Here is a 10,421-nt window from a genome sequence, read left to right on the forward strand (position 1 = left end):
CAACGCCACTACACCAACAACTGGAGTCAGCATCACCCCTGCCGTGCCGCGGTCAACAACTCGAGAAACATAAAGAAAAAGACAAGACTTACCCGCGCGACGCCCTGCGTCGGCGTCGGCCTCGGCCTCCTCCTCCTCGCCGTGGGCCGCAGGCTCCTCCGAAGCCACCCGCTCCACTTGCGACGGAGCCCGGGCATAAGGATGCCGGATCGCATTCAGAAGCACCTCCCGTGTCGCATCAGGACGGACGAGGAGATGCACAGCAGCAAAGTAAGGTGACCAAACACTCACCAGTGGCGCCGAATTCGACTCGCTATACAGCACCTTGCCGAACCGCCAGTCCTCCCCAAGGTTGGCCTTGGAGATATCGTTCACTCGGCGTGCGATCTGCTCCTCCGTCAGGCACGTCGATCCCATGCGGTTGGGATCTTGAAGACCGGCCATTCGCTGATGAGGTAGGAGCGCCTATGCAGCGAGAGAACCTGGCGCATGATGAACACGATGATGAGGTCGTTGCCGGTGAGCCCCTCCCGCGTCCTCATCACTGCCACCCGCTCGCAGAGATTGAGAATCTCCTGCGACGGGCACCTGGGGGAGTAGCCCCAGTTCATCTTCGCCCGCGGCGGCGCGATGGCGAAGGCCGGAAGATTGATGCAGTCCGTACCCAAGTTGCAGACATAGAAGGAGTTCTACCATTTCTTGGCAGAATCCTCCAGCGGGATCTTGGGGTAGTCCTCCCCCGACCGCTACGAGATGACGGCGGTGCTGCAGTCGGCGAACTCTCCGGCCGTCGGGCCCTGCTGCTTCAGGGAGAAAAAGCATGCCCAGAGGTTGATCGTAGGCTCGACCCCCAGATACCGCTCGCAGAGGGTGACGAAGCCCGAAAGCTGGACGCCGGCGCCGGCGCCGAGATGGTGAGGCTGGAGCCCGAAGAACTCCAGGAACATGCAGAAGAAGGTGCTCACCGGCAACCCAAATCCATGCCCAAAATGCGTGAGGAAGACCACGCGCTCCGACTCCTGGGGTTGTGGCCTCTGTTCGCCGCGCAGCAGACGGACGGTGACATCCGTCTCCCGCGGCAAGCGCCGGGACGCGCGAAGATGGGTGATGTCCTCGACGGTGATGTTCGAGCCCATCCAAGAGCCCGACGGCAGCGCCATCGATGAAAGCAGGAGAGTAAGAACAAAGATGGACGACGGCGAAGTTCTGCTCGGAGCAACGGGCGTCGCAGTGCATTGGTCGCAGAAGCAGAGCAAGAGCAAAGGGGCCGGAGGGAGCGAGCGAGAATAATGTCCACCGCCCCCTGCTCCCAATTTATAACCCTCGGTTTGAATGTGGAGGAGTGGGATCGTCTGCACTCACCCTTTCCACTACCCTGCAATATGTGTGCACGTACGCACACAATAACTACCCAGGGAAGAGCAACCGGCCCTCGGACACCACAATAAATCCACGTGCGTGGGCCAAGGGCGTGCGGCGACGGGCCCCAACCCGTCGTCCAGTCCCATCACGCGCGTGGCCTCTCAGGCCCCTCCGACTTCCGGGCACCATGTGGCGCCCGCGCGAAGCCTGAGGTATTGCCCCAAGATTCGATGGACTCCTCGGTTCCCGCCCCCGCCGGGATGCCGCGATCCGGTTTCTGAAAAAGCGGCACACAATGGGTGTTGCCGGACCCGGCGCTTGCAGAATCCGCCTTGCTTAAGGGGGAAACTGCGAAGGCCCACTCATCCGAAGAGGGTGGACCTTCACAGCTTCGGGGACAACTGTCGGGGGGATGAACCCCGGTCAAGCAATGGAACCCAGATCCTTTTCAAAAACAACAGGGCCGGCGTCGCCCCTCTAGCTGGCAGGCGCTTGGCCGGGTCGCTCGACCCTGCCAAACCCCGCAACCCAGCCAAACTCTCCGACCCGGCAAGACGCGTCGACTAGGCCTCAACAACTAGTACAAGACAGCCGAACCCGGCACAACCGAGGCTTCCTCAACAAGCCAGCTCCACCTGTGGCGTGCTCCGCAATCCAGCCACGGGTCAACTCCCGTCCCATCCAGGCCGTACGAGGGGACGAGTCTTCAGCCACTGATGACCAAGGGAACAGTGCTCCGCCATGCCTCTGGTCAGCCGGAGTGTGGCAACAGTGCCCCTCACCTACCCGCTGACCAGGGCCGGCGTGGCTATAGTGCCCCCACCATCACCGCTGACGACAGCAAGCGGCGACCTGACGGAGCGCCACTATACGTGACTCGACTCGGCCAAGCCCTGATGATCGACAAGACGGCGCACAGTCCCCCTAGGCACGCGGGGCCGACACCTAGGGGAACCCGGAGAACCACAGGCCCCCAGCGGGTCCCAGCCCGGGTGCCCAGGCGCCGACAACCCGGACCCACCGACTTGTAACATTACCATTGTATCCCTGGGGGGTGGCCTATAAAACCCCCCAGGAGCCCATGCATACGGGCAATGAATAGAGAGAGATAACGTAGAGAGGAACTAGCCACCAAACAGCAACATCCACCCGGGGAGAAGGAGCAGCCTAAGCCTTGGCCAGCCTTCCTTCCTCCTCCATACAGCTCTAGGAGCAACTATGTACTATTGCATAACCACACTCGGTAGGACAAGGGGTGTTATCTCTCTGGAGAGCCCCGAACCTGGGTATGTCATGCCAACCCCGCCTCTGGAGCCCACCAGCGCCCTCGAGCCTCCTCCTCTGTTTCGCCATCCCATGGCATATGTCGTGCGCCCACCACGACAATGCTACTCGGCTCCGAAGATTCTACGCCTAAGTTCACACTTCTAGCTTTTTCGTCTTTTCTTTTCTCTTCTCCCCCTCACCCTTTTTCTCTCCTTTTCGTTTTTGTACGTCTTCTATCAGTGTTTGGATGAACCGCACACTCGAGGGATATACATCACAAAATGTACATACCCCATAATACCTGGGGGCTTCTTTTCACAGAAGCTTATTATGATTATTATTTTGGAGCATCAAGCTCATCGTATATATGTGTTGTCAACGCATATGTGTCTTGTCTTCGCCACTATATGCACCTTTATGACTTCAATTTTTGCCAAGCTGGGTTGCCTGGCTCCTGTGCTTATGCCCTACGTTCCCGCTTGTTCGTCTAGGGCATAAAGGGAGCACCTCTGCGATTGTTACAGCCGGGTTATCCGAACGTGTACCTCAGATGGGTGAAGCCGAAAGCTAGCGTTCTTAAGGGAATAATTGGTCGGCGGACAAAAGACGAACTGCACTCGTTGGAATATACGCCCCAAAATTGTAATGCGTACTGTGATTTCTCGCACCACAGCTTATGCATGCGCAAAAACGCATGCTGGCCCAAGGAAAGGAACCCTTAAAAGAACTATTCTCTCTAGAAGATGTTTCTTACGATTAACTGTAATATAACATAACTCCCCGAATACAACTTGTCTGTTTAAGCAACTATGAGCGGACTGTCTAGTTTTTGAACATACCTCGGTGTTTACCAATGGTATAATATTCGGAAGCACTCCAAACCACGGGTTCTGGAGGCCGAAGCGGAAAGTCTTCCACGACAATCGTTTTACAATTCGGCCGGAGATAAGCTTGTTGATAAAGTACACTACTACTTGGACTCAAAAACTTCTTCTTCCTCTAGACCCTCTAGTAGGTTGTCTAGTTTACAATCCTGTTGAGAAAACTTAGCGGCTATTTCATTTGGTCGTACACTAAGCTCACAGGAATTTCTTGTCCATCTGGTCCACGAGGTCTGACCCGGGCCATATGATTCGGATCAAGCTTGGTATACCGCGTTTTCACTATGGCCCAGGCTTTTCGGATGCCTTCCCGACATGCTCATATCTTCCATAGCTCCAAACGGCGGTGAGCTCCCTTGAATAAATTCGCAAGCTCATCCATACTTCCTAGAGGGGGATTAGATGGCCATAAAGCCTTCGCCATGTTCCTCAATGCTTTCCGAGCTCGCTCGTGCACTTTGGACAACCCTTGTAGTAGGTCGCCTTGGAATCCAGATACTTCTCCTTCAGAACGTCCGGTTAACACACCTACAGAAGCAAACTTGTAAAACTTTCAAACAGGAGACCATGTCACAGATAGGTTAAAGAGCATACTGAATATGCCGCCTTTTAGCTTCTTGTTATCCTTCAAAGCATCCGATAACTGGGCTCTTAAATCCTTCAGTTCTTTGCCTTGCTTGATATTTGCATCCCGTAGTTTGTTCTTCTCATTGATCGTCTGTGTCAATACATGTTGACTAGCGGCTTCTTGCCCTTCGGCATGTTGTTTGTCAGCTTGAGCAACCCTTAGCCTCTCCTCCAGTTGATTTGTCGAGCCAACCAAGGAGACAAAACATATTTAACAAACTGGTTGTAGGAACGGAACCTTATTTCCAAGCTACTGCTGCACTTACCATCAGGTGCCTTCTTGGATTTCTTCAAATTTCCCAGTTCGGCGATGGCGGCAGTCAGCTTAGTTTGACATTCCTCTAGATCCTTCAATAATGTGTTATTCCTCTCCATGAGTACCTGACAATATAACAACTCTTAAGTTAGTTGGGCCAACTGCTTCAAGACTCTGGGGCTACTGGCATATAATTATTGAATCTGCATAAAAATGCTTACCCGCATATCCTTTGAAAGCTGGTGAGTGGCTCTAGCAAGTCCATCCCGAGCAGCTCGGATATAAACATCCGTTGAGCTGAAGGCATTGAAAGCTTCTTCGGTGAAGTTCGGGTCACGCATAGCCGCTCTCCGCCGCCAGTGACCCATCGCACTCTCCACTTTGGAGTTTGTGACGGATACATTATCCAAATCCTATGGGAGATGACAATCTGGCATTGCTCCCGCATCCCCTCCAATCCTTGTGGCAGGGTCCGGGGCTGGATTAGTCTGTGCATGGCCGGCCAGGTCTCCGGATGCAGTATGGCACATGTTGGAGATATGCCCTAGAGGCAATCATGTATGATGATATTTCCTATGTGTTTATGAATAAAGATAGTCCTTGGACATTATCAATGATGTGTATCAGCAAGTACATGACTTGTTTGTGGGACTATGCATTGTATGATGACCGTCCTAAAAGGTCCCTAGTCGAAAGGGCTATGTGGACGCGCAGCCGACTAGACTAGCATATGACACGGTCGATGGCTTGGTCTCACTAGCCATGGAGCATTGGATGCTAACCGGATAATATGGACTTGGAAAGGTCTGGTCGGATTCGACATAGTCGGATCCGAGTCGAGATAAGGTCCGAGTCGGACAGACCCAACTATGAGACGCAGCGATATGTCATCTGTGAGTCTCTAGTACAACATACATTCTATGTCCTAAGACCTGAGCTAACGCATGTACTCGGGATGGTGACAGACTTGCTTTGGGCCGACCAAATGCTACTCCGTGACAGGGTAGTTACAAAGGTAGGTTTCGGGTTTGTCCAGTCCCATGCTGCGATACATGGTTGAGCAAGATGGGATTTGCCCCTCCGATCAGGAGAGATATACTCTGGGCCCCTCGTGTGATCCGACCTAGAGAAGCATGGCCATGCGACAGGGATTATGAGATAATCCGGTTTGTGGTCAGTATCACTGGAACGAGAAAGAGGTCGGGCTAGCACAAGGATGACAGTCTCGCCTTGAGCCCGACAACATATATCGTGAGGCAAAGGGAACAGAAGTGTGACACATTGTACATGTTCGCCTAACCAGCTTCATAGTCTGCTTGGTGGTCGGCACGCCTTGCTAGAAGCCGCTACCAACCGTGTAGGTCGGAGGTGATCCGAACTGTGACCAAGCCGACTTGAACCTAAGGGGTCGCACACTTAAGGGAAGGAACCTACGAGGTCGGTTTGTAGGACACTGGTCGAATGTGATCCGAACTGGACTAGGAACATGACCGAGTAGACTTTGGGCTTTAGGGTCCGTGCGAGGCCCAAGTGTTGAGCCCGCGTCGGATGCCTATATAAAGTGGAGGTGCGGCACACTCCGGAGGTTGATCGCTTCGGCGCTGCGACTAGGGTTTGCATGTGTTGCGAATAGCCACGTCCACTCGCTGCCGACTGTGTGATCGGACCTAGCAGTCCACCGCACGGTGTTCCTCCTGCACGCGCGGATACAGTTAGAGGCGGTGCACTTGTGCCGCTCCGACGAACTTGTACATGGGATCGGACGACCGGCTGTTCGAGGGCGATCGGACGAGGAGGAGACGATCCACGCGAACGCGCTGCCCCAACTCTTCTTCCGCTGCACGGCACTGCGCGTCTAGTGGTAACGAACTGTGATCCATCTCCTCTGGCATGTTCCTATTGTTCTGCGAGTAGGAAAAATTTAATTTGCAGTCGATGCACCCTACCGTAGATCCCAACAGCACAACAGGGAATGTCATCACCCAATCTAACCGCTGAGTGTGTGTTAAAGGATTATACCTCTTCGACGCAGAAGAGGGCCCGGCTGTATCGTTGTTTTCCTTTCTTTTCAGAGACGCGCCTTGTGCATGCGTTGTCTTCTTAAAGGATGCCTTTGCAGCAGCACGCTGGTGCGAGCGTCACCCATTGGGAGCACGATGTAGTGTGGTGGGTGAGGGAGTCCTGGATTAGGGGGTCCTCGGACTACTGGACTATGTACTTGTGCTAGACTATTGGACTATGAAGATACAAGATTGAAGACTTCGTCCCGTGTCTGGGTGGAACTCTCCTTTGTGTGGAAGGCAAGCTTGGCAATTCGGATATGTAGATTTCCTTCTCGGTAACCGATTCTGTGTAACCCTAGCCCCCTCTGGTGTCTATATAAACCGGAGGGTTTAGTCCATAGGACAACAACAATCATAATCATAGGCTAGCTTCTAGGGTTTAGCCTCTATGATCTCGTGGTAGATCAACTATTGTAATACTCATATCATCAAGATCAATCAAGCAGGAAGTAGGGTATTACCTCCATAGAGAGGGTCCGAAATTGGGAAAACATCGTGTCCCCCGCCTCCTATTACAATTAGCCTTAGACGCATAGTTCGAGACCCCCTACCCGAGATCCGCCGGTTTTGACACCGACATTGGTGCTTTCATTGAGAGTTCCACTGTGTTGTCACCATAAGGCTTGATTGCTCCTTTAATCATCCACAACGATGTGATCCAGGGTGAGGTTTTCCTCCCTGGACATATCTTCGTATTCGGCGGCTTTGCACTGTGGGCCAACTCGCTTGGCCATCGGGAGCAGATTGATAGCTATGCCCCTAGCCATAAGGTCAGGTTTGAAAGCTTGAACTACACTGCCGACATCCATGGAGACTTGATCTTCGACGGATTCGAGCCCATGACAGGTGCGTCATACAATCACAATGAGCATGACTTAGATCCGCCATCGGACGATGTTCAGGAGAACACACCTACAGCTGCCCTGGCCTTAGATCCGGAGCAGATCGTGCCATCCGAGGACGGGTGGATAGACCCCGCCACGAAGACCGCAAACTCATCGGCGATAGAGCCGAACACAGATTTCGCCCCCAATGAGGTCTGTGTCATCGGACCCTCGGACTCGTCTCCGGCCATAGGCTCCGAACCGCGCGCATCCGTGGCTATCGAACCTGATTGGGCACCGATCATGGAGTTTACCTCCGCGGATATCTTTCATCACTTGCCCTTGGGCGACGTGCTAAATTCATTAAAGTCTCTCTCCCTGTCAGGAAACTCTTGGCCAAACTATGTCCGGCTTGAGTGGGAAGCAGACGGCGAAGAAATTCGTTACCCACCCACCACCCACTTGATAGCCACTGTCGACGACTTAACCGACATGCTTGATTTCGACTCCGAAGACATCGATGGTATGGACGACGATGTCGGAGAAGAACAGGAACCACTGCCCATAGGGCATTGGACAGCCACCCCATCATATGATATATATATATGGTAGACACACCCAAAGAAAGCAATGGCGACGAGGCAACGAAGGATAATCCCCTCGAGAAGCAATCTAAGCGCCGGTATCAGTGTCAAAACCAGCGGATCTCGGGTAGGGGGTCCCAAACTGTGCATCTAGGCGGATGGTAACAGGATAAAAGGGACACGATGTTTTTACCCAGGTTCGGGCCCTCTCGATGGAGGTAAAACCCTACTCCTACTTGATTGATATTGATGATATGGGTAGTACAAGAGTAGATCTACCACGAGATCAAGGAGGCTAAACCCTAGAAGCTAGCCTATGGTATGATTGTTGTTCGTCTGATGGACTAAAACCCTCCGGTTTATATAGACACCGGAGAGGGCTAGGGTTACACAGAGTCGGTTACAATGGTAGGAGATCTACATATCCGTATCGCCAAGCTTGCCTTCCACGCCAAGGAAAGTCCCATCCGGACACGGGACAAAGTCTTCAATCTTGTATCTTCATAGTCTTGGAGTCCGGCCAATGATGATAGTTCGGCTATCCGGACACCCCCTAGTCCAGGACTCCCTCAGTAGCCCCTGAACCAGGCTTCAATGACGACGAGTCTGGCGCACATATTGTCTTCGGCATTGCAAGGCGGGTTCCTCCTCCGAATAATTCATAGAAGATTTTGAACACCAGGATAGTGTCCGGCTCTGCAAAGCAAATTCCACATACCACCATAGAGAGAATAATATCTACACAAGTTCAATCTGCCGACGTATTTCGTGGCATGACGTCACACCACGGCCAAGCCTTTACTCGAATCATTTTTATTGTTCCACCTCGGCGCATTTAGCGAAGCGGTTTCCTTGGCACGTCTTGTCAAAGCAGAGATCATGTCCCCTTATTCCAGGATTCTCATCAATACGGACGTGGGTAACCCAACCGCGCCATTGATTGCGGTGCTTGGGAGATAAGCGAGTTCTACTAGGCCGGTGGGGACGCATAGTTTTGTCCGCTCATATATAGGGGATAAGGATCCACCTTTTCACCTATGCCTTCTTCCTCCTTTGCTTATCCATCTCCGCGCACTCGAGCTCCAGCGCCCAAGTCCGCACATCTCACCTCAACCTTCTCCAACCATGTCCGGAGCGGGATGCAAGTGGATCGCCTCCTCCGTCACGGAGGGGCACATCAAGAAGCTGCGCAAGGCCGGATATTTGTCCAGCGATACCGCACACCGGCTCCCCGACGAGGGGCAGCTCGTCCCCACCCCCGGGCCCCATGAGAGGGTGGTATTCCTTCCCCATTTCCTCCGTGGATTGGGCTTCCCACTTCACCCCTTTGTCCGGGGGCTCATGTTCTACTACGGCCTGGATTTACATGATCTGGCCCCGAATTTTATCCTCAACATCTCGGCATTCATCGTCGTGTGCGAGGCCTTGCTCTGCATCCAGCCCCACTTTGGCTTATGGCTAAAGACCTTCAATGTCAAGCCGAAGGTAGTGGGCGGCAGCCAAGTGGAGTGCGGAGGCGCCATGGTGGGCAAGATGCCCAACGTCACCTGGCTCGAGGGCACCTTCGTGGAAACCATGAAAGGGTGGCAATTGGGGTGGTTCTACATCACCGAGCCGCGTGACCCTGAATGGGCAGTGGCCCCTGAATTCAGATCTGGCATCCCCACGCGGCTCACCTCCTAGAAAGAGAAGGGCCTGTTGTGGGGCGATTCAGAGGAGCTGACTTGACTCCAATCCTGTCTCTAAACCCTGGTGAACAAGAAGCTCAAGCTTGTCAATGTGGTCCAGGTCAGGCTCATCCGCCGGATTCTCCCGTGCCAACAGCGGGATTTCAACCTGTGGGAGTTCGATCCGGCACAGCACCAGACCTTGAGTAGGCTCTTCGACACTACGTATGAAGAGGCCTGGAGGGTGCTGTTCAAGGGCACCGAGGCACCCGCATCCGCTACCGAAGATCGCGGGTTCAGCTTGCAGCGTCCGGCTGGCGAGGTAAGCTATATTATCCTTTACGGGACACTTGCTTTCCATAGTTTGACTCTATGCGGGATTTAAACTCCCAATACCTTTAACAGGCCTGGCAGAAGACGTCCGGATTGGTTAACTGTCCGGCTCCGTTTGACAGGGCTGCTGGTCTCGGCGCCTTATGTGGTGCCGGAGAAGAAGGTCACGGGAACTCGGAGGAGTTCCCGGCGCCAGGTGTTTTCGGACTCATCGTCCGACGACTCCGAGGCGGACTCCCCCCATGAAGACGGGGAGGAGAAGAAAGAGGCCTCTCCCCCAGCGGGGGGAGAGAGGAAGAGGAAGGCTTCCCCAACGGGGGAGGCCGAAGGGTCCAATAAAGGAAGGACACTTCCCCCGGACTGTTCCATCAACGCCAACGACGGCGACGAGGAGTGGCCCTCGAGGGCCAAGCCCCTGGCGAGATCGTAAGTGTACGGACTCCTGAATAACTCATAATTTTTCTTTTTGTCGCATAGTGTCTTCTAACGCCGCATAGAACTCTGTAGTCCGCCCAAGGATGATCTCCCCGCTTCGTCGAGCGGGTCCTTGGGTTCGTC

The sequence above is a fragment of the Triticum aestivum genome, chromosome 5B, assembly GCF_018294505.1.
Source record: "Triticum aestivum cultivar Chinese Spring chromosome 5B, IWGSC CS RefSeq v2.1, whole genome shotgun sequence".
NCBI classification, from domain to species: Eukaryota; Viridiplantae; Streptophyta; class Magnoliopsida; order Poales; family Poaceae; genus Triticum; species Triticum aestivum.